The sequence below is a fragment of the Melanerpes formicivorus genome, unplaced genomic scaffold, assembly GCF_026170545.1.
Source record: "Melanerpes formicivorus ecotype bairdi unplaced genomic scaffold, bMelFor1.0.p_v2 SCAF_28, whole genome shotgun sequence".
Classification (NCBI taxonomy): Eukaryota; Metazoa; Chordata; class Aves; order Piciformes; family Picidae; genus Melanerpes; species Melanerpes formicivorus.
Window position 1 is genome coordinate 5,204,042 of NW_027142380.1, and position 21,008 is coordinate 5,225,049.

The following is a 21,008-nucleotide window of genomic DNA, read 5'->3' on the forward strand; positions in this document are numbered from 1 at the left end:
GGCTCTCTGTGTGTGTTCACTGACCTCTCCTGGCCAGACCCAGGATGCTCGGCTGGGCTGTACCAGGCATCTCGCAGCAAGCTGGAAACCAGGCGTGGGGAGGCAAGTGGTGCTAGGGCTCCACTTCCCGTTAAAAGGCAAGGCAGTCTTTTGGGGAAATGCAGGAGAACTTCAGTGACATCTTTAATTAATGGACTAAATGTGTCTGTGATTGTGAGTAGACTAAGGCATGTAAGTAGTCACTACAGTAGTAAACCACAGTATCAGACCCTGAAGAAGGAAAACACGGAAGCATCCACAAATCCACCCCAATCCTGTCGTCCTTACTGGGGAAAAGTTAGGAGTGAAACAAAGGGCTGCAAACCCACACCTGTGAGGAATCTGGGCAACTCTGGAAATATTAATGAACTAAGTACAAAGAAGAAAGGAGACAATCCAAGAGTGTATCCTGTGTTTTGGAGGGGTGGGGGAGTCATGATCTGAATGAATCTGGAAGCTCTCTTATCTGCATAGTGTACAGTAGAGCTCTTATAAAAGCCTGTATGGAAATGACTGTTATTGTGCAGCTGTAGTAACAGTTCAAATAAGTGGCAGCAATTTTTCCTGACAAGATAAACCCCAAATCTCCCTGTGCCTATGGATTTCCACAAATTCCTGTTATTTATGTAACCACCTCAAAATACCTCATTCAGCTGTTATTTGTCAGCTGAACATTTCAACACCTGCCACCTCACAGGCTGAGTACCGCTGCTGCCAGCTCACATTTGCTTTCAGGAAGAGGCAGAAGATGAAGCGGTTCCTCTTGGGCAGCTCTCCAGCAGCCCCAGGGCAGCACTTGCCCCTCTGCAGCTCCCTTGCAAACCAGTGCTCTGGGGCCAAACAGACCCAGACCTCTATTCTCAGCCTGCTTTCCTTCTCTTAATTTTTTTTTCTCTGCTGGAAAACAAGGAGGAACAGCTAAGCCTCTAGCTTAAATGTTATAATTAATTGGTGCTTTTTGATTTGTTCATATGCCTTCTGCTGCTGTGCTCAGAGTGGGTTTTCTTTGTGTGAGGAAGCCTTTGTTTGCCTGAGACAGGTTGTTTTCTTTTTCCCCAGCCTGGCATAAATACCACTTTGAAAAATTGCATCACAAAAACCTGCAGCATTGGGATTTCAGAAAGGGAGCCTGAACGGCTCAAAACTTCACACAGCGCTGCAAGGAGGAGAGCGCTGCTTTCATCTGACAGGCTGTTTAAGGATGGTTTGACCTCTCTCTTCCTTTACATGCTGGGAGTTAACTTCTCCTGTAAGTGTCCAGCATAAATTCTTTCAATGCAAATTTCCTTGTCAAAACTACAAAGAGACATTTGATCAAAGGTCAGCTCTCCTTTGTGTTCCTGTTTGATATAGAAATTTCTATTTCATCTTTGACTGTCATGGTCAGTTAAGGGAACTGTAGCCTGATGGGAAATTACCCATGCGTTTCATGTCCTCTCTCCAATGAGGCTTTCTCCCCTCTCTTCATATCTTATGGGTGTTTTAATTTGACTATGTTTTCATTTTTTAATGGAATATTTAAATTAGCTTTGAAAAACGTAGCGGTACGGCACTGAAAATTGTCTGCTTTTTAAACTGCAGCTCAATTTACTGCTATTTGATACCCTGGGAGCAGATCAAATAATTATTATCCCCTTACTGCTGGCTTTTTTTTTTCTTTTGTTTTTTCATGCTTAACTTGTGGATTATTCTTGTTTTGTTTTCTTTTGTTTCCTGGGGCAGTGCCTGAAGGTGAGGAATTGCAGCAAGTGAAGGTTTGGGAAAATGTTGTATTTACTTCTTGGAGTTCCTTGGCTCTGCTGTATACAAGAAAGCATGGGGACCCCATGGCTGTAGCACTGGAGCTCACTTGGACCTCAGCAAGCACAGGGGGCTCAGCAGAGGGGTGAGCACTACTGGTCTCATCCTGTCCCAACATCAGGGTCTTGGACCCCTGAGTGGAGGATGCCGCAGGGAGCTGGCCACACTGAGATTTGGGATGATGCAGAAAGCAGCTATGGAATTAATGCAAAGCCCCATTCCTATCCACACTGACTCTCCCAGGAGAGATTTTCTCCTTTTCTAGAAGCAGTTTCATGGTTTAACTAGTTGTTTATCCAGATTGTCCAGGCTGATTGCCTTTCCAATCTACCCCCAGCCCATCTGCCTCTTGACTTATGGTCCCTCTTGTCCCTTTAGCTTTGCGCCTGAGTTCTATGATGAGATCTAACATTAGGGCAGCTTTGAGAGGCAGGAGAATTCCATGTAAAAGAGTGACTCCTGTGAGGCTTTGAGGTACTGAACCTAGGGGATTTGCTCAAAACAGCAAAGGAAGTTTTTGTCAAATCAAGGAATTGAACACAGCTCTTCCCACACCTCTGGCTAACATCCTAATCTCCATTTATCATACTTCTGCACTTCATTTGGAGCTCTTCACAGTGTGCAAAGTCAAGCCCAGTGTGTAAAGTCAAGCCCTTGCAGGATTAAACCACTGCTATCATATCCCTTCACTTCTGCCTATGCAAGTGCACAGATATGTCTGTGTGGTTACAGGGCTGACAGAACCCTGAGACAAGGGAGATTTGAGGACCAAACCCCAGATTATGGTTACTGTGCAGCTGTCCAAACCTAGAACCACTTCAGAGGTCCCTGCCTGTTGATGAATTCTGAAACTCAGCCCCTCTGGGGTTTTTGTTAACATGCACCATGATTGCTACTTAAAAAACAGAACTGGAACCATAGCCATATCTAGTGAGCAGGGTTGCATGCCTGGGTATTACTGTGCCTCCGGGAAAAGTGGCTTTAAATCAGATCCCTGCTGCAGAGGCTGAGATGGACAATAAGCAGCACAACTGCCCTGGGACTTTCATCTGGGCAGCTGCCTGGACCAGCTGCTGAGCCACGCAGGGGGTGCTGAGCAGGCTGCAGGGTGTGGGCGTGGGGCAGGAAAAGTGGGCATCCAGGAGAATAACATTAAGGAAAGCCTTAAACTTAGCTTTGTTGCTACTCCTCAGGAGAGATCCTGAAGCATGACCCCCACTGCAAATCGGTGCCCTGGATCTGCAATTGCTGGTGAATTGGTTCAGTTGCTTTTAGTGCTATGCACTTCAATGAAGAGCTGTACCTTTCCAACATGTAGATAGCAAAAGAGGTCATGATGAGTGAGTCTTTCCATTGAGGTCACATAAGAAAGTGGTGCCTAGGCTTGTTGACTTGATTCCCTATTGAGTATAATTGTCTCCACTGGGAACTGGAGGCCACAGGCCTCCTCTCTTGGGATGTCACCTGAGTCTTGCAGGATCCAGGAACGGTGTCTGTTCAACAACTAGTCCATGCCAAGAAAAACTGTCCTTCACAGTGACAGGAGGCACAGATACCTCCTTTATAACCCATCTCTTTGAAATAAATCACTCCTTCACATACCAGAAACTTCTAATAAATCAGACACACATCATCCCTGCTAATCTGGCTCCTGCAGGGTTTAGCTCCTAGGAGCACCCAAGGCTCAATGAATTCATCAGCTATCTGGCCCCAGGGTCATGGAGGGAGATCCCTGGTGCTCCCGGGGGCCTGACCCTTACCCCAGGCCCATGATGATACACAAGGGGTAACACCCATGAAGGAATGTACATGCAGGTCCGGGATGCAGCCCTGCAAGCTCTCACACTGATGGCAAATGCAAAGGGACCTTTTCCCAGAGCTCTGCTATTTATTTTGTTTCTCTGGGAGTTAAGTTGATGAAAATATACACAGTGATGCATCACAGTTAGAAGAAACTGCATGAGACGTGGAGATAGTAGTTTCATTTGTGTTTGAAACTTGAACTTGTCCCTACAGAGAGCACATTCTGCCACAGGGGTCAGTGTGCTGGGATGAAGGAAGGGTCAGAGCTAGCACCTAGGGCTGTAAAAGTGCAAGAGATGTTTGTATGAATGCTGTCTTTTAGTAAAGGAGGTGCTATTGTTACAGGGCTAGAGCTTATAGGACATCTGGGGACTGTGCAGACAGACAAAAGTTAAATCAGGGAAGTGCTGAACAACAAATGGCTGAGGAAGAAGCATTCTCTCTTCTAAATGGGCCCTGCTGCCCAGTGAGGATACAGCCTTAATACAGTGTTGTCTTCATAGATGAATCTACTGAAGACCAAAGCTAGACCTAGAAGATCTGTTTGAGATACTGCCACCTTCTCCCCACATGGCTTCAGTTCAAGCTGCAAAAGACTTGAACTTCCTCTTCGTTCGGCAGCTTTGCAAGCCTCATGCTTCCATGAGCTTTTCCTTGTGGCTCTGCTGGAGCAGGATGACCACAGCTGCTGATCCATAACTCACACTGCTAGATTGTGGCCTCTCAGCAAAAAGCCTTTTCAGCAATTTCTCTTCTCCTTTCTTATGTCTCCTTCTGTTATCTTCAAGCATACAAGCTGGTTCCTTTTAGACGGAGATGAACGTGAGGTGGCTTGGATATGCAGAGCTATCCTTTGCCAGGGAAGACTTTGTCCTTCCTCAACGTCTGGGACCAAATCACCTCTCATTTATTCAGCTTGAGTGAACACTTCTTCAGCTTGCAACGTCCCAGGTCTCTTTCATCGGCTGACAGTGACACCAGATGGCAGCAGTCGCCTTTGGATCCCAGCAGCACTGCCAGATCTGAGCTAAGGGTTTTCCTGCATCTCGACTATTTCGAGGACAGCTCCTCCGTACTCTCCTTCGCTGGGGCTCAATCAGCATCCATATGGGCTGTCAAAAGAGAATTGCACTGAGGATCTATATGCTGTAGTTGTTTAGTGTGTCAAAATGACACACAGACTTAAAAAAAGCCAAGAAAGAAAATCCTCATCTGCAGTTGTGCTTCAGTTAATCCTTTTGTCAGGGCTTTGATGGCTTGGGTGCTGCATTGACAGGTGAAAGAGAAGATCAGGATTTCTGAAGGTCATGGGTATGTTGGAGTGCCTGGTTACAGGATTGCTGTTCATCCATTTTCTGAGGGGCTCCCAGCTGATGAAACTCAGGACTTGTGGCATCCTGCATCTTTGACCCTCAGTCTCAAGAAGGTGTTGGATGGTACTGGCTGCATTGTCACAGAACTTCCTACCCACTGTGCCACAGTGTGAGTCCTGTCACTGCCCCTCCTGCTTGTAAAATCTTTGGCAAGGTTAGCATTAAAACTGTGGCAGAGCCCAAAAGCTGCATCACAGGGCCACAGGCAGGGTCAGGAGCTGGGTGTCTGAAGATGCATTCACTCAGCAAACCTCCTTTGTAGGTGTGGAATGATGGACCCTGTGCCGTGCTCACCAGGCAGAAATTGCCTCAGCCACTGGAACCAGGTGGGAGATGCAGTTTTGGGTGTGTGAAGAGGCAGGGGATGGGGGACTGCAGAGCAGCAAAGTAGTGGAGAGATCCTCACAGATCAGACAAAGAGGGATTGACTTGTCTGGCTGCATCTCAGAAGATTTTTTAGGACATGTTGCAAACGATACCAACAGACAGCAGGGGAAAATATTGCTTACTCCACGTATTTTTTTTTTTCTTGAAATAAATCATTTGGAGAAAGTTACATAAATTCTCTGGGCAATAGTTTATCCTCTCACTTCAAATTACCATGTTGTAGTGTTTTAACCTCCCGAATGAGTTTTGTTTATGATGACACTCAAATATTTATTGACTTTTTAATTGATCTGGGGGCTATCAATTTACCTGTTAGCCACCGGGTGACTCCAGAAATTATTAGTGCACTAACTGCAAACAGAAAAAGAGAGAGAGAACAAACCCAACTTGGGTGATGTGTTGCTGTGTGTGTTTGGGCAGAGGTTGACAGCAAAGAGCAGAGCTAAGCCGCATTGGTAGTAAGAGAACCTATTTGAGACAGACAAAAATAGAGAAAGCCAAGCAAGTGCTGCCAGCAGCCCTGTCTGCTGGCCATCCTTCTTCTCTGGAGCTCTGTATGGTACCAATGCCCAGTTAAAATGTCACTAAGGAACTTACACTGTCATAATTCAAACCAATGAGTATTTTAAGTAGCCTTGCAGTGAGAGTAATTTTGTTCAGCAGGGGAGATGGACTTTTTAGGTTAACTAAGAGAAAGAAACAAATGGGACAGGATTTCTGCTAATATACTCTATTTTTATTTTCTCTTTGACACTAATCACTGCATTTTAACCTTTTTGCTACTCATGCTGACCTGGTTTGCAAACAGAAATAACCAATTTCAGCTTAATTTATGTGGCATAGTGATCCTGCAGATTCCAGAACAGGATATCTGGGTTCAGCTTTCCTCCTACCTGCATCCAGGAACTTGGGAAAATTCAAATTTTAAGCAAAACCTCTGGAGTCAGAAAAATCCCCAAAATGCCAGTAGTTGTGGATCCTGGACTTAATTTCTTCATCTGCCTCCACTACCTCTGTGTAAACCACTGGACTGGCCTCTGGGTGTTTCAATTGCAGATGGGACGAGCCTGGAGGAGCCAGGAGAGGCTGGGATGGATACCTCTGGAAGGTTATACAAAAGCCTGGAATATGAAGCCCCTTCAGAAAAGACAGCCTCCTACACACTAATACCTTGAAAATATGATTAAGCTCAGTAGGCACCCCTGCCACAGAAACAAGCTGCCCTCTAGAGCAGAGTCCCCATCATGGCAGCCAGGCAGAGTGGGCTGGACCCCGCTCTTGAGTTGCCAGCATCCACGACTGGCTGAATAAGCTGAAAAGAACCAGCAGCACATGAAGAAAACTGCAGGTGTTCACAACGGAGAGAGGAGCTTGTGCCAGCGTTGGACAACAGCAGTGTTTAGTCTTTGCAACTTGGGATGCTAAGAAGGTGCTGCAGCATATTGCCTTGTAATAACATGAAGCAAAAGCTCAGCAGAAAGTCTGTGAACCAGATAAGATTGATTAAACAATTTCTAAGCAACGGGGTTGCACATAAAAATTTTATTAAAACCTCAAGTGCTAAATTTATTTCCTGGGTCTGTCACTGCTTTTTTATTTTTTTTTATTCAGTAGTGATAATTACTACATTAGACATTAAATGAACCTCATATACTACATCTTTCAGACCTCCTAGGAGAGTTGTGAAAGTGATTTAGGGAAGTGAATTTGCTATTGTGCCTAATCAAGTTACAGTAATTGTCACCTATAATTTTACCTTGACTGCTATGTGTTTAATTGGAAGCTTTACCTTTGGTTTTTTGGAACTCAGCCTCTCTGTGGGTGTTTTTCTGCTTTCCATCCCCTCCCAAAACCCACTGGCAGAAAACAAATCCTTTCACACAGCTGTGCCAGTAGCAGCACTGCTGTTTGTCTCCTTCACAAACCTGATGTGTTGCAGCATCAGTTGATTTTCCTTGTGAGACCTGCACCAGGTTGACTCCCTCGAGATTATATCACAACTGTGTAGATACCAGTGGCAATAAAAGGGAATTCTGCTCCTGCCCTCCACCTACCTAATAAAAAAAAGAAGTATTGCAGTACTCTGGCACCACAAAGTTAAGGGAAATCCTAGAACTGTTTCATGTGTGTTGGGCTAAAACCCAGCCCCCTGCAGAGCTACCAACGTGGACTAAAATCTCTGTAGTTGTTTCCAGCCTGGCTCTGTGCTGACTTTCAGTGGCACAGAGCCAGGCTGGTATGGTGTGATGTGGCCTCTGGTTCTGTACGTGTTTGGTCGGAGATACTTTCAGGGACTTGCTGCCCTGCTTTCTACCTTGTGCTCCAGAGATGCTGGGTCGTGTGCAGTTGCTTCAGAAAAGATTATTAACAAGGCTCTTACCTTGATTTCCCTAGTCTGGCCACAAGAAGTGTCCTCACTGAGCTCTGCAGAGCAGTAAAGTGTCCAGCAAGCCAAAGAGTTTACAGAAGAGAAGCTGGGGTCTGTAGCTGAGTGGCAAAGTAGGGTACAGTGGAGCCAAACACCTTAAGTTACCTAGGTTGGAAGCTGCATCAAAGGTAGGCCAGTGGAGGCTACTAATACCAAATACATGCAGAGAGATTAATGCATAGGTTTCTTTCTCTGTTTTGAGATCAGGGCAATTGCTCTGGCCACTTACCACCACTTGCTTCTTCCTCCTTCCCTTTTCCTGTTAAAGAAATATGTCTGTGCACATATATATGCAAATCCAGTCTGGAAGGAGACAAGATTTCTTCTGGATTTAGGGAAGAGGGTCATTATGAGCATGGAAACTCTAAATGGTTCATCTGATTACTGATCTTCAACCCACCTGGATGCTTGCCCAATATCAGATTAAAGAATGGGGCTGCTTCTGATCATACCTATTCAACATCAGATAATGCTTGTCCCGCTGATGTCACAAAATGTAGAGAACCTGTTTAATTTAGATTGGGATCAGGCCCTCTGTTTTTAGAGAGTCTGTTATGGATTCTTAAAGATCCAGAAAAGCCATATTATGCTGATGCAATTAATGGAGGTTATTCGAAGCTCTTTTATCACTGTAACACTCACAGAAATTACTGTGCTCGTGTGGCTTTGTGCTCACATTCTGGGGCGATGTGTGTGGAATAGCAGTAACCTTGTCCTTGAATAATTCATGTTGTTTGTCAGCCACTTTTTAAGCCTCTCTGCTTAACCACAGAAGATTAGCATTTTTGTTGCTTTTTTAATCAAAGGTTTGGGGCAGGGGGAAGGGAGAGCATCGGTTTTCTTTTTAGCTTGCTTTAAACACTTCCCCAGGCTTTCAGTATGCAACTTTGCTATTCAGTTCAGGGTATTTTGGTCTTAGAAGCATTTTAGCTAGCTCCTAAGCCTGCTACATTATACAATTTTCTAGTAAATCATGAATAAGTTGAAAGGCTATAGAGCTTTTTTCCTAATTTCTCCAGGGTCCTCTTACTACCTAATTTGTTTTTATCCCATGTTATTTACTAACTGTAATCAACTCGTCTGGTATTGTTCCAGTCTGCAAGTGTGGGAAGGTTTGGCAGGTAATGTGTGGCAGCACAGGGAGTTTTAAAGACCCTGGCCTTGAAATGAATGTTGTTGGTTGGAAATAAGACCACATTCATTACATGCTGGAGTTCTCCTGAGCTTTGTTTCCAAGTGAGGATGCTCCACTGGTATAAAACAGCAGAGCTCAGTTAGGGTTCTTAAGTGATGCTGAGCTGTACAGCTGCAGTTCAGAAACATGAAGGCTCAAAGTCAACAGGATGGAGGCAAAAGCCAAAGGTCTGGCACTGAGCAAAGTGAGAAGGGAATGCCAACCTTGGCAAATGCAGGACTGGGGGAACTATGTTCTTTGCTCTCATCATGGGGGTCATGCAAAATAGTTTGGGGTTGGTTTCTTTTGTGTTTTTTTTTGTTTGTTTGTTTGTGAGGTTTTGTTTGTGTTTTGGTTTTTTTTGTTTAAATTAGAAGTGAAAAGTTGAATCAGTGATCCCATTAAGCATCCATCTTGTATATCTCAGGGAAGGAGGACAACAACAGTAAGACAAGGGGTTTGCAGCACCACTGGCTGAAGGGCTGACAATAGGAGGCTGCCCACCTGGGCTGGGGGCTCCTACTGCCCAAGAGTTCACTAAGTCAGTGACACAGATCCTTTGACTGTCTGTGGATTCACCCCAGCTCTTTGTGTCTGAGTAAACTCAAATCACTGGCATGCAACAGCAGCCAAGTCCTGTTGGCAAGAGCGTATCACTGAAGGGGAGTATGTTTGGGTTGTCGTGCTGACAGAACAGTGAAATGTTGTGTGCAGAAAGCTCTGTGGACATATTTGATGAAGGAGAGATTGGAGTGAGATCACTGCTGGAGGAAGCAAATTCCCTCTCTCTGCTGTCCACTGTTCTGTATGTTCCCTTTATTTTCCATGCTCTTTCTTTCTTTCCCAATCTTCCACTGGCATCCCAGGTGAAGTCTGGCAGAGCACGGGGTGACAGAAGTCAGTACATGGCCACAGCTGTTTGGGCACAGAGCACTGTGGTGTGACATTCACAGCTGCCTCTGGCACTCAGAATTGGATTATCTCCTTTAGGGCATTGCTACTTCTTTTCTTTTACTCTCTGTGACATAACATTTAAGAAACAAGATCAGGATGCTCTCGGAAAACCAAATGGCTTTTGAAAGAGACTGCTGTGTTAAATACAAAACTTAGCACTTCAAACTTTCCAATCGAGCTAATTTTCCAAAACACTGGCACCAGGTTTATCTTCCTTCCCTTATTCAAAATGCTCCAGCCTCTTCTCCTGGAACTGCAGCTCATTCTCTCGTGCATGGTTGCCAAGAGCCAGTCCACATTGACGTGTGGCTGAAATGACAGCTCCAGCTTTCACATGCTGGTGTGCTCTAGTCACTGGAGAGTTTCTCTGTTCCTGTTCCACTATTAGGTTTCAAACCTCCCTGCTGAGTAGCTGTCCTCCAGTCACATCAGGTAAGCTCAGCTATGCATTGAATTCAGAGACTGGAACTAATCCCACATTTCAGCTTTAGATAGAGGAGAACAATGAGGAAGGGAGCTAAGCCTGGCCCCTGTCTGAAAGGTGAGAGGTTTAATATATTAAAAGAAACAGATGCCCTATGCTTAAGCACATGTGCTGTATCCAGTTCCAGGTCTACCAATGTTTAGCTCAGAGTGGATTTTCTCTCATCATTTCCTTTGCCTCTATGAGACACTTACATTGACTGCGATAGAACACAGCTTGCATTTGTTTTTTGTGATCAAAAGATGAATCTTTATTGGATCTGAATTTATAAAATCTTTGTTTATAAAGATTTGGACATATATTTGAATTTAGCAGATATGCTCACCACTAGAAATGCTACTTAAGTGTCTTACCATGTCCACAAAGTGCAGTACTTTCTTCAGAAATTAGAGGGAAGTGTGAATTTCACTCCTGAAATGTAAAAAGAATGGTGAATGAGAGTGACTACCCCAAGACCTTGCCAGCACAGTGCATGCTAGAAATGAGAACAGCCTACAGGAAACAAGTGGCATTGAAAATGCTTCCCCTATTAACAGTTGTACTATGCCAAGTTCATGAAGCTCATGATATGGTGTATGAAGCTCATGATGTATCCTTCTTAGGCTGGCTTTCTGAGGAGAAAAGGTACAAGGTGTAATTATTCATAGTTTCCTATAGATGGCTTCAGAAGTGTGGAGGTGACAGCAATGCTGAGGACAAACACCAGATCAGTGCCATGTATCACAAGGCAGTGTTACACAGTGCATCAAGACAACAGGGTGACGAGCGCCTCATGCGTGGCAATGAGCATGTATGGCCTAGTTATTCTTAAATTTGTGTAACAGACCAAAGGAACTGAGTTTACAGTGGATGTTATGGCAGAATCATACATGAACATATGAACCTCCACCCTTACATATATGCCAGTTTATCATTTATTGATTGAAGAAGCCTAAGGAAATGCAGTAGCCAAGACAGTGATATTCAGTGTCATTCTGAAACGGTCAGATTTGAATTCTTGGAAACCTTTCCTCTCCCCACCCAACAGCAAAGAAAGTGAATGCCCTGCTAGCTCCAAGTATCATGTGGAGCATTTTATCTTAACTATTTTTGCTTGGAAAGTTTTTCTTTATTCTGCTAGGTTAAAGAGCAGGCATGTTGTCTCAGAACAGTTAAATCCCACAGCTTATTACCATGAAATACGTGAGCTTAGAGGATATGAAAGTGCTCCATCCAAGAGGATATGAAAGTGGTCTGCCCAGAGAGAGTTCAAGGCCTCTTGTACAAGGAACAGTTCCAGGCTTTAAAGCTGTACCATGTGTCAGGATTTTCAAACAGGCACTTCTCAAAATGGCCTTTAAACCAGGCAATTATTTCCCATATATTATCAAGACAGACTTTTAGAGGAGAAACGAAGACACTGTAAAGAATTCCTTTTGGAAGAGCTCCTTTGCTTCAGAGGTGCAATGGCAGGATGTGTGGGAACAGTCCAGTTAGGTACAATTTGAGCAGCTCAGGGACCCAAGAGTAGTTTTGCCATTGAGCCTAATGTGGGTGGCTGGTCTGTATTACAGCTGGCCTCATTGTGGCTTTCTGTTGGTAGCACCTCCTCTGGTCAGAGTGCAACTGAGTGCAGTTAGACACAGTCCTACTTGGCAAAAGAATTAGCAGGCAAAACTTTATGTGGGACAAGGTGGGGTCAAATGGGGAAAAACTCTGTTGTCCATGTTACTGCTTTAGCTAGCAGAATGGGTCATTTCCTTTTGGTATATTCTAACACATTCTTTGCAAATAATTTCTAGAATTCCACCTACTGTATGCCTTTCAGTTACCTTATGCTGTTGCACTGAGATTTTAGAGGAAATAACCTTTTTAATACATGACCATTAAATATACTTTCACAGTCAATAACAGACCAAGTATTCTCTCTGGACACCATCTCAGTGTCCCTCCAGTCAATGAGAAGAGGATCTAAAGCCACAAATGGATAGTAAAAATTGCCAGTACCCAAAAATATATGAACAGAAGTTTTCATAAGCAAGTCAAATATTCCAAACTGAATCCACAGACCATGGATAATATGCAATTAAACATGGGTGGGTAAAGTAAATAAGGTCAGGTAATGAGACATCTATATTATAGGAGTTTTACTTAAAAAGTCCCTAATACTATGTGTTAAACTTCCTTATGCCAGCTGACACACTGGGCTTTCTTCTCTACAGAAAAGCAAATACAAGAACACTGCCAAGAACATTCCCACTCTCCATCACTATGCCTTTCAGGGATGTTAAGATTTTTTATGGCTGTGGAGGTGCTGGTGGACAAGAAACTCAACAGGAGCTCTCAGTGTGCACTTGCAGCCTGTAAAGCCAATCAGATCCTGGGCTGCATCAAGAGAAGTGTGGCCAGCAGGGCAGAGGAGGTGATCCTCCCCCTCTACTCAGCTCTGGTGAGACCCCACCTGGAGTACTGCCTCCAGTTCTGGAGCCCCTATTACAAGAGGGATGTGGAGGTGCTGGAACATGTCCAGAGAAGGGCCACAAGGATGATCAGAGGGCTGGAGCACCTCTCCTATGAGGACAGACTGAAGGAGTTGGGGCTGTTCAGTCTGGAGAAGAGAAGGCTCTGAGGTGACCTAATTGTGGCCTTCCAGTATCTGAAGGGGGCCTACAGGAAGGCTGGGGAAGGACTTCTCAGGATCTCAGGTAGTGATAGGACTAGGGGGAATGGAATGAAGCTGGAGGTGGGGAAATTCAGGCTGGATGTGAGGAGGAGGTTCTTCACCATGAGAGTGGTGAAGCCCTGGAATGGGTTGTCCAGGGAGGTGGTTGAGGCCCCGTCCCTGGAGGTGTTTAAGCCCAGGCTGGATGAGGCTCTGGCCAGGCTGATCTAGTGTGGGGTGTCCCTGCCCATGGGAGGGGGGTTGGAACTAGACGATCCTTGTGGTCCCTTCCAACCCTGAATGAAACTATAATACTATGATAACAGGTTGGTAACACCACACTGCCCCATCTTGTCAGATAGTATTGACTCAACACCAGCCTTTAAGAGGTAGATGAGATGCTTTGGGTTTTTTATTTAAGCAACAAGTCTTCTGAGTTATTAAAATAACTCCAGTGTATTAAACTTCCTGTATTATTCAGGCTTTCAGTATGAAGTTGCAGCTTGAGAGATTGTCTTTTCACATTTGATTCTTGAAAACACACCAAAAAAAAAAAAAAAAAAAAAACCCCAAAACCAAACAACAACAAAAAAAGAAGAGAGAATTGAAAAGTGCAGCAAGTCTGAGTGATGACTTCAGAATGTTCCAGGGTAGAGAATGGTGTTGAGTGATTCAGGTTTACTCTACTCTCCCTAAAAAGAAACAAATGTGGTTGCAGCTATGCCAGATTCCCCACTTAACAGGGAAAACCCATTTGCTCTTAACCTTCTTGGCTTGTTCCAGACAGAAGAGGTGCTTTACTTTTTACTGTCCCCTTTCTGCAGCCATCTGTGCTCTGGGAAGTGCCTGCACCTTTCCTGTGCTTGATTTGCATTCTGAGCAACATCTGGACCAGTTTACATCTACACTGGTGCAAGAAAGTTCCAGCTTTTAGCTGTTGGAGCTGGCCAGGCCATCACTGTCTTACTTCTTTGGAGGTCTGTATGGGTTTTGCCATGCAATCTGCAGAGTTTTAACTACACACACATGTAGGTGGAAGCAAAAACGGATGATGGAGAGAAAGGGCAGCAAGAAGTTGCTGTTCTTCTTTTGTCACCTTTTCCACCATTGCAAAAATCTGTTTTATCTGGGGCCTCTGAAGTAGAGAGGAGGCAGCCAGGAGAGTTTAGAGAGGAGACTAAACTATTTACTGAAATCCAGTTCTGGAGACAAGGTCAGAAACACACATCCTCCTGCTCTGATGGGGCATATTTCCCCTTTGTCTGGGGTTTGTTTCACAGAGCGGCCAAGAAGCCTGGGGGATATGGGTCACGCTTGCTGGCAGGAGGGATTTCAAAGACTTGAGGTCTGATGTGTGCAGTGTTTGTTCCAAATAGCTGGGAAGAGACTTGTTTTGTAAGAGGTGCTTTTAAACACAGCTTTTAGGAATAAGAAATTACACATGCACAGATGTAATGACTGAAACACTTTACCTGCAAAGAGGCTGGAGTTAATTCAGTCTCAGTGAGTGCTCTGGTAGTGCCACATTTTCTGTTGGCAAGCAGGGCTCTGATGCACACCTCTGTAACACAGCCACCAGGAGCTTAGGGGTCCTGGCGTGTTAAGGAGGGATCATCATAAAAATACGATTAGAGACTTGACAAAATGGAACAGAGCTCATACTCAGTCTGCTGTAACTCAAACAGGGTCAGTTCCTTTGAGAGAGCTGCTAGGTTACACTTGCTGAAAAATGAGGTTTCACTGGGACCAAACTCACTGAATCCCTTCATTCTAACCCCTGTGCAGAGCAAATCCAGCAGAGTACAGGCTTCTACTAATCACAGGCTGCCCTTGCTTTATGCTGATGGTGGATAAATGGGTATTTTGTTCTGAAGGGACTGTTCCAGAATACATCACTGTCACGTCATCTAAACAACCAGATTTTTGGTAGCTGCTGGGACTTGCTGAAAACATCAGAGCCTGTCCTTCTGAGATTAAGAACGGATTAGCTGTGTGATTTCAGTCAGCCTGAAGAGAAAGGTTAAACACTTTGGGAGGAGGAAGTGTGTGTGCACACGTGTCTTCCAAAACAACAGATGGTTTCAATAAAGTTGCTCCTGCTGCTAGGAAGTGGCACTTCTTGACATTAGCAGAGCCATATCTCATCAGGGTTCTTGTTTCTACCAGACTGTCTCAGCAAGGATGAATCCACTGTACAGTATGGGGTAGTCAGAAAAGGCACTCCAATATCTGCCCCATTAATTGCCCCCTGCCAGTCCTCCCTCTCTTCTGCTGTAATGCTCACTGTGCTCACTATGGCAGGATCGATTGGCTTTGAAGGGTAACTTTCCCTAATGATCTGCAATTCCCCCTCCTTAAACTGCAGCAAGAACTGTGTCATCTCAAAGATTCTGCAAGAAATGCCTGATTTCTTGGAACCGCTCAACAAACCCCTCTCTGCTTCAATCAATGGATTAAATTATTGTGCAACTAAATTAATGTGCCTCTTGGTGACAGAACTGCAGAAAATGAGCAGTGTTTTATGCATTAAAGACAAACTGGTAAAAGATTGTTTTTCAAGGTTAGATTGTTCCACAGTGAATATCAAGATATATTTTTTTCCCCCAATTAAAATATGAGGGGTTTTCAGAGTGCAGCTGGAGCAGCTGTACGACTTCTCACCGATCCACAGCATGAATTAATAAGTACAAACAACTGAAAAATCACAAATATTAGTAATTGAGACATATTTGTATGTAAGTGATGTAACTTTTTTTTTTTCCTACTAGCATTTAAAATTTATGGTTAAGCAATTTTTGCTGGGAAATTGTTTACTTATATATTTATTTATTTGACTCAAGAGATTCATGAATAGAATAGAATAGAATAGAATAGAATAGACCAGACCAGGTTGGAAGAGACCTTCAAGATCATCGTGTCCAACCCATCAACCAATCCAACCCACCTAAACAACTAACCCATGGCACCAAGCACCCCATCAAGTCTCCTCCTGAACACCTCCAATGAAGGTGATTCCACCACCTCCCCGGGCAGCCCATTCCAATGGGCAATCACTCTCTCTGTATAGAACTTCTTCCTAACATCCAGCCTAAACCTCCCCTGGCGCAGCCTGAGACTGTGTCCTCTTGTTCCGGTACTGGCTGCCTGGGAGAAGAGACCATCATCTGCCTGTCTACAACCTCCCTTCAGGTAGTTGTAGAGAGCAATAAGGTCACCCCTGAGTCTCCTCCTCTCCAGGCTAAGCAATCCCAGCTCCCTCAGCCTCTCCTCATAGGGCTTGTGTTCCATGAGATAGAATAGAATAAACCAGGTTGGAAGAGACCTTCAAGATCATCGTGTCCAACGTATCATCCAACACCACCTAATCAACTAACCCATGTAACCAAGCACCCCATCAAGTCTCCTCCTGAACACCTCCAATGATGGTGACTCAACCACCTCCCTGGGCAGCCCATTCCAATGGACAATCACTCTCTCTGTATAGAACTTCCTAACATCCAACCTGAACCTCCCCTGGCACAGCCTGAGATTGTGTCCTCTTGTTCTGGTACTGGCTGCCTGGGAGAAGAGACCATCATCTGCCTGGCTACAACCTCCCTTCAGGTAGTTGTAGAGAGAAATAAGGTCTCCCCTGAGCCTCCTCCTCTCCAGGCTAAGCAACCCCAGCTCCCTCAGTCTCTCCTCATAGGGCTTGTGTTCCAAACCCCTCACCAACTTCATTGCCCTTCTCTGGACTCGTTCCAGCAAGTCAACATCCTTCCTAAACTGAGGGGCCCAGAACTGGACACAGTACTCGAGGTGCAGCCTAACCAGTGCAGTGTACAGGGGCAGAATGACCTCCCTGCTCCTGCTGGCCACACTGCTCTTGATGCAGGCCAGGATGCCATTGGCCCTCTTGGCTGCTTGGGCACACTGCAGGCTCATGTTCAGCCTACCATCGACCAGTACCCCCAGGTCCCTCTCTACCTGGCTGCTCTCCAGCCACTCTGACCCCAGCCTGTAGCACTGCATGGGGTTGTTGTGGCCAATGTGCAGAACCCGGCACTTGGATGTGTTCAATCTCATGCCATTGGATTCTGCCCATGAGGAGTTGTTTTGAAAACATAAGAAATCTTGTCAAGCTTCTGCAAACCTTCCTTTCCTTGGGACTGCATGGCACGGTGTGGGAGTAGGTTGGCCCTTCCTCTCATGATGCCCTCTGCACACAAGTATACAAAATGACAATGGCAATATTCCTGTGGATTAAAAATGGTTCCCTTTTAAAGCTGCTAAACAAACCCCTATTCCTAGTTTTCTCTAAGTTTTGGCCCAGCCTCATCATTATTTATTTATTATCTTTATTTTGCTGGCAGGAGAAAGCATGAAAAGTTTTACCTAATACTACATAGGAAGAGCTGGGTCCTCTGAAAGTGTTCTGTGCATCATCTCACATGCAGCAGGAGGAGTGGGGATGGTTTGGGCAGCTCAGATGACTCAAACCAACAATTCACCAAAGATTTGCTCTCTTGGCCCCTCTATTGCAGGTAGATGAAAAACAGGTTTCTAATTAACTTGTTCTGTAGATGTAATAAAAGAGGGAAAGGTTTTTAATAACTTCACTCTTTCCCCAAACTTCTTTTTCTTGTATCTTCTAAGTTCTCAGCTATCTGAAAAGTGTGTATTGTGTTCAGTTTCTTCTGAAACTTTTCCCTTCCTTTCTTTCCTTGCTTGGGCTCGTAACAAAGGCATTCTTTAGTCTTGAGGCTAGAATCCCAGGACAAGCAGTGCCAGTTCTGAGTTCATAAAGGGGCAACGTTTCTAATCACTTACAAAAGACAGACATAGACTCTGTGTTCTTGCTCAGGTCATACTATTTCATTTTTATTTTTGCACCTTTGGAATATCAAATGGGCGCCCCCCCCTCCTCTCCTCTCCCCTCTCCCCGCCCCCACTTTCTCCATGAAGTGTTTTCAGCTGTATATTTTCAAGCTGTACTTGCAGGAAGGATAAATTAGGTGTGAAATTAAAGCATAAGTTAAAGAATCACCCTTGACAACCAGGACAGTTTGCATTCTTGTGAAATCTTAACATGGCATGATCAGTTTCAGTATATTGCTGACCATAACTAAAACAAACAAACAAAACCAATCAAAATTAAAATGAAACAAACAATAACAAAACAACAAACCCAAAACCAAACCCCACAAAGTGAATCCAAACAAAAAACCTCCCAAAACCACTCAACAAACAACCACAACTCCCCAGAAGTCCTACAAAATTGATAATATTGATAAAGGAATTTACATCAGTGTATCTCTAAGGGTTTCATAGCTCCCCGTTGTCTCCTGGAAGCCAAAATCCATGAAATCAAATTATCTGACCAACAGCATGCAGTAAATTAGTGACCAAGCCAAGAACCCAATTTTCTGACTTCTAGTCCCACACTCAAATGCTGAGCTTGCATTGCTTCCCAGGCAAAACAACAGAAGGGAGAAAGAAAACAATGTGGAAGAAGAAAAAGGAGCTGGGACTCACCAAGAACCTTGTGATTTCTGAAAGTACTGGTTCTAACACTTGTGCGCAATGCAAATGCCATCTGTGATACCTAGATTCAACATGTGAGGTGAGTGGCACAGATTTTAGGTCAACTTACACAGACAACATGCTTCTCATTTTGCACCTGGGAAGAAATACAGTGCAGGAAATACAGTGCAGTGCTGGGTGAAAAAGTCAGGTTCCTGGATTTCCATGGGAGGGTCAGGGAGTGCTAATAAAGGTTTCCAGAGAGCAGAGCAAGTGATGGCATATTACACTTGAGAAAGACTCCAGATGAAGAGAATTGCTGACATCAATGCCTCTTAAAGAATATTTAAACCTGTTTGTATGGGAATTTATTTGCTTCATCAAAAAGAAAACCCACCTTACCAAGGTAAGCTATTTGAAGAAGAGCTTGCACTCCAAAGCACAGCTTCAATGCAATATCTATATTAAAAAGCATTCTCCATTTCGCTTCTGCATTTTGAACACTAAACCAGCCCAGCCCAGTCCACAGCAAAGGAAATGAACTGTATCAGGCAATGTCATTTGCTAAAAGGTAAGAGTGGAGGTATTCTCCTTCCCTTCATTTTATATTTCTAGGGACAATTTCACAGGCCGTGCCATTGCTGAATGGGGAAATTGGAAAACTGCAGAATCGATTTGCAGACGTGAAGTTCTATTTTCTTTTACACCTCCTTCATCAGAGTCTCTATCATTCCTGTGTTGTGTGGCATTATTATTGACAGCAGTCTGGACACCACCGATAATTGCTAAACTAGGGAAGAGCTGTGCCTTGCAAGTCAAAGCGAAACCACCTCAGCGCAGCTGGATGACACTCAGTGGTGTTATTCCTGCCTTTTCATTCACCTGCTTTAGGGCGTTGGTAATGTACCTATGCTACTGTTTCTGAGAGTTAAAGGAAGATGTATTTTTTAAATATTAATTGGTTTTGTTTGCATTAAAAATAAGTAAATCATAGAATCACAGAATCAACAAGGTTGGAAAAGACCTCAGAGATCATTGAGCTCTACCTAACACCTAACACCTCATGACTAACTAAATCATGGCTTCAAGTGCCATGTCCACTCCTTTTTTGAACACCTCCAGGGATGGTGACTCCACCACCTCCCTGGGCAGCCCATTCCAATAGCCAGTTACTCTTTCTGTGAAGAACTTTCTCCTCACCTCAAGCCTAAACTTCCCAGACAAGAGCTGCAAAATTATCCTAAGCCTAATTTTTGATTAAAACCAGAAAAATATACTGGACTTTGGAATGCTTCCATTATTTGTTAGTTCTCCTTTCATTAATTGCATTTCACAAACAAGAAAAAAAACCAAACAAACAAGCAACAAATAACATAAAACCAAAACAACCTTTCCACAACAAACTTCTGATAATAACTCAGTTGCCCAGAATGAGGCCAGTGGTTAATTGCTGCAGAAAACTGGAAAAGCTGGTGACTATCAGCCACTTCATCTCTGGGATGGAGAGAGAAACGTGCTTTGTGATATTAAAGGGCATTGGCTGTTGTTGTATAGATGTTTTATTCACCCAGAGCAATGCTTCCAGGATAAGATGTAAGCAGGCAACGATGTTTATTATGTTATCACAGTATCATAGTATCATTCAGGGTTGGAAGGGACCACAAGGATCATCCAGTTCCAACCCCCCTGCCATGGGCAGGGACACCCCACACTAGATCAGGCTGGCCAGAGCCTCATCCAGCCTGGTCTTAAACACCTCCAGGGAGGGGCCTCGACCACCTCCCTGGACAACCCAATACAGTAAAGTTATATAGTCTATCAGAAGGTTTTAATCACCCAGAGCAATGCTTCCAGGACCAGATGTAAGCAGGCAAAGACGTTTATTATGTTATACAGTAAAGTTATGTAGCCTATCAGAAGGCACATGTGTCACATCTCAACTGGTCATTTTCTACTGGCATGCCTGTAATTAAGGCATACAATAGGTCAAAATAACAAAACAATATTTTAACACATCCAACCAAATTCTGCCTAGTTTCTCTCCTTCAGTTACAAGGTGTTTACATTCCCCTCAGAGTCAAAGACAAAACATAGCTTTCTCTGATTCGAGCAAAGGCAAACCTGCCCTATAGTCTTCCAAAGCCATCTGAAAACAGCCTCTTCCTACAACTGGCAGCAAAACGGTTTGGTCGACTGCTGGAGTCACTCAGCTGCTCTCTGCTTATGGCTGATCTGGGTGGCCACAGTGTGCTGGGAGTTACGAACACTGTAAAATAAAAAAAAAGGTGTGACAAACCTTCAGACTAATGAGGTGATTATGCATTTTTCATTAAAGGTCAGTTTGTCCTTGCACAGCTCTGGGTCTTGCATCCTGACACTGCTTCACCCTAACCATACCCTTCAGCATTAGGATAGCACCAGGT